A 4,237-nucleotide genomic window follows, 5' to 3' on the forward strand; every position below is an offset into this window, starting at 1 on the left:
CTTTTCAACTACTTTCTCAGTAGCTTTCCTGTGCATCTGAACTCCTGCTGAGGATATCTTCTGTTGTAGTGTCTGCAGTGCAAGATTTAGTCTCTCTAATTCTGAAGTTGTCTGTATTCAGAATCTGACAAATTGTAACACAACGTTCCATATTTTTGTGAGGCTGCTCTGTCTGGGAACTACCAGAAAAACTTGAGAGTGAACTATAAGGTAGTAGGTAATGTTTGTAAGCCTTACACATTTCAGCTACTGCATTCAGCCCCTAATTATTAAAATATGTTTTTGTAATTATCTCAAACACATGCTTAGTAAATCATGTACCAAGACATTGCTTGTAGAAGATTGATAGATGTCTAGTTATGATGCAGAGGGATTCACTGGGTACTCAAACTATGATTTATATTCTTGCAATTTGTGTCCCTTTTTTATTCTCTGCTAGATTTGTAAGGTTATGAATTACATTTCAAAAGAGACATTTATTCCATCATTAAGGCTAGCTTGAACCTAAGGCAACATCTTCCTTAACCAACAGCCAAAGAGTTGGTTTCTCCTTCCTTACTTCACTATTTGCTGCATTTCTGGGAGCAAGTCCATAACCATGCATGGGGGAAGGGAATAGATGGTGGTTCTTCTATTCCAATCCCTCTCCTTACCTGGCTAGATAAAATACAGCATATTATTTCTCAACTGCCATTCTCTCATAAGCAAACTGCTGGGAAGGTACCACTAATGAAGGCCAATGCAAGACATTATTTCTCATGATACAGATATGCTTCCCAAGGGGTTACTGTCTACCAGGACATTTCAGTTCTCATTGGGAGGCACTGTTGCCATGGCAGAGAGCATGTGCAAAATTTTTCTGTTTATCAAATTAGTCATTGCAATGAATGGTGAACTCCCAAATACCCAATTCACTATGGCAACATCAAAGTAAGACAATTGCAGTTTATATATGAATTATGATAAATACAAAAAAATTTTATGTAACTTGTTAGCATTTTTAGAATTTAAATACACCTCTGGTGGTAGCTGCATACGTGGCTGTTAAAGGTTTTATGTTTTCTGATCCCTCATTAAGTTCTTTATACTACAGTCTGAGCTCACTCCAGCTCACTGTCTCAGAAAGCAGATAGCAACGGTTAATTCCTCTTTGTGAAATGGCAGATATTAGGGTTTTGTCAATCGTGAGAAAATTTATTTCTATGGAAATTACTCTGCCCCTTTCTCATGCACACATTGGCCTGGAAACAGCAAAGAAGATCTGAAGAATAGAAATGTAGGCCCAACGTGGAGAATATCTCAACATCTCAGGTAGAGTCTGTGATATCTTTTCTGATGTAGCATAAAGTGATATACTGTATATACAATCAGGGCAAATTAAAAACAAATCCTTGCTTCCTGTGCTTCACTAGAGATAGTATGGCTGCAATCCTGATGTACTACAGTGTTTCCAGCAATAGTGGAAGATAAGGCAGAAGTTATCCCCCAGATGTTGCAGGAAAGCCAATAAGATGCTCTTCCTCCCTCTTGTATATTGCTTTATTTTCAGCTTGAAAGCTTTTTGCTGACCAAGGATGGGGGGGAAACCCACTGCTCACCTCTTGCTTAGGGCCACAGAAGGGTGGGTGATGATTCCCTTCCTTTTACCCTAAAGAACCCCTTGTAGCCTGTCTCCTTCTGAAACCTCATTCTGATAGGGAGAGGATGACTTTGAAGGATTTCTAATTCAAACTGGTAAGAGGCAGAATGAACAGAATGCTGGGGGAACCCTTGAGGTATTTCATACATGACATGTTTGCTAATTTGCTTAAGATCTATACAGTTTACCTGACTAGTTTACAAAACTAAATTTGTAGTGCTTTATAGAGAAAATCTAAATGGGAAAATTTAACACAGCCCAGATTGCTCATCAATCTGAGCAATATTGTACTCTGCTAAGAGTGAGCAGCCTGAATTTCTTCTTGTTAATAATGCCTACTCAAGTCGGTGATACTGAAAATGGATGAGGAGTACTCTCAAGCTCCGTGAACTACAAATGTGAGATGATACGTTGTAGACTTCATGAACCTGTCCTCTCTTTCCAGGCTGCCTTAGTTGTGGCCAGGATGGAATTAGATTTTTTGAGGGCAGAGGGAGTGACTGTTCTCACTGATGCAAAGAATGTCCTAAAATGTTTAAATTGGCCAAAGCAAGGGAGATTTAGAAAAATGTTGTTTGCACTTGTTTTTCTTCATGAATAAATGACTCAAAGAATTTTGGAAGCAATGTGTGGTGGTATCCTCTGGGATTCATAGCCCTATTCCTAACAGTTTGTTCTCTTATGCAGTATTGAACGCATTACAAGTTTATAATGACAGTCTCCCTCCTGAACACAGATGCTAGTGGAAAAGTCTTGCCTTCAGAAGTGTTCTCAAATTTTTCCTTTGTATTGTTTATTGTGCCTAAGAAAAATATAGAATGAAGTGCTATTCTAGACCTCAAATTCTTAAAATTGTTTTCTCAGAATGAGAACTTTTGAGACAGAGATTCTTAACTGCTCCAAAGTACTTCCAGCACATTGCTACTTTCTCAATTGTGTGTTCAGGATAAAGCAATTCCGGTTGAAGCCTATCCCATGCCCTGACTCTGCTCCAAGAATCTCTTACCTTATTTGAATTATTTTCATCAGAACTCCAATGGAACAATACTACTAAGCAAAACTATGTTGTGATATGTCTCCATCACTTCATCCAGTCCCTTCATACTATTGATTGACCTGCGTCTGGAGACAGTGCTGTCAGAAGAACAATAGCAGAAACTTCATTCTATTAACTAATGAACTTCACCATTACCTGAATCTCTGGCATCTGGCAACAGATTATGTGATCTACATTAACTCCCTTGAATGGGGGGTTTAATCTCAGCCTTTCAAAGAAGTCCTCTGTTATGTCAGTACTGGATCACTCACTCTGCATCTGGAAATGCCACAGAAAGTCTGAGATCAGTAGCTGAAACTTATTTATTGGATGTATAGCCCAGCCCAAAGTCACTTAGCTAGTTTCCATCACTCCTGGTTCAATTTCTAAATCATTCAGGACACACCAAAGTAGCTCTTGCATGTAAACTGTCAGGAGCTAGTAGCTCTATATGGAAAAAAGCAGCAGACCCAGTGGATCCATTAACTAAAAGTGATCTCCAAACCTTTTCTTCCTGGGAGTGTTTCCAACATGCCACAGTCTGAACTAGGTTACCACCATGCCCACATCTCTCTCCATGCATATCAGGTCTCTTAAAGAAGTTCTTTCAACTGAAGGGAATGGAGGAAAACCTGCTTCCTATTGCATTGAAGCATATTCAGAGGATTCTGATCACCAGCTAAACAGACTGGATAATGAATTTTCCACCCAGAAGTCCACAGTGCAAGGCATTTAGAATTATAAGAGATTAATGCTTTATCAGTTCAGTAATCAAATCCATTTCTATCTCCTAAAGCTCTGTAAAAGATAAGAACTCTGAAAGAGGGTAATTCTAACGGCTCCACACAGCTTTTGGAATGTATATGAGTTCCGGACCTTTCTCTGAGAATTGCCTTCCTCCTCCCAATCAATCTGGATCTAATTTGTTTTAGTTACATGCTTCAAATATCAGCTTCTGGAAAGAAGAGGGTTACTCCCCTGTAGTGATCCAGACCTTGCTGCAGCTCTACAAATAAGATTTATGAGACTCATGGAAGGCTTGCAAGATTAGAACAAAATAAAAATTTAGTCCTTTCACCAAAGTCGTTGTGAAATGACTTTTTTACAGTACAGTATGGCTTTGCTCAAAGCTTTACTCAAAGCTCTTAAGGCATCTAAACCCTAAGCAGTCTTCTGAAGGCATCTTTTCAAGACACTTCTTAGTATTCTTTTCTGGGATCCAAACACTATTCCTGCTGGTAGGCTACGCACAAAAACAGCTAAAAAAAATGCTGAAGACGTTTAGGTTGCCATTTTGGGATAGGGAGCTAAAGAAATGAAGGGGAGGGTTCTGTTGACAGGTGGGGGAAAAGTTAAATACATCTGCAATTGGATTTGAAATAATTTGTTAAACTGGTAAAGGTTATTTGCCAGTTGACTTCTATAAACTCAAGGGGGAAAAGAATCTGATGGGCATTAAACAAAGAAAGTGCTAATTTTGACTTGACAAAGACACCACAGACTCTAGGTCAATTAGTAAGAGAGTACTTACTCAGTAGGCATGTGATAAAGAGGCGTTTTAA

The sequence above is a fragment of the Python bivittatus genome, unplaced genomic scaffold (assembly GCF_059951505.1).
Source record: "Python bivittatus isolate LINGU-HERP-01145 unplaced genomic scaffold, Pbiv_v1 ctg000590_np1212, whole genome shotgun sequence".
NCBI classification, from domain to species: domain Eukaryota; kingdom Metazoa; phylum Chordata; class Lepidosauria; order Squamata; family Pythonidae; genus Python; species Python bivittatus.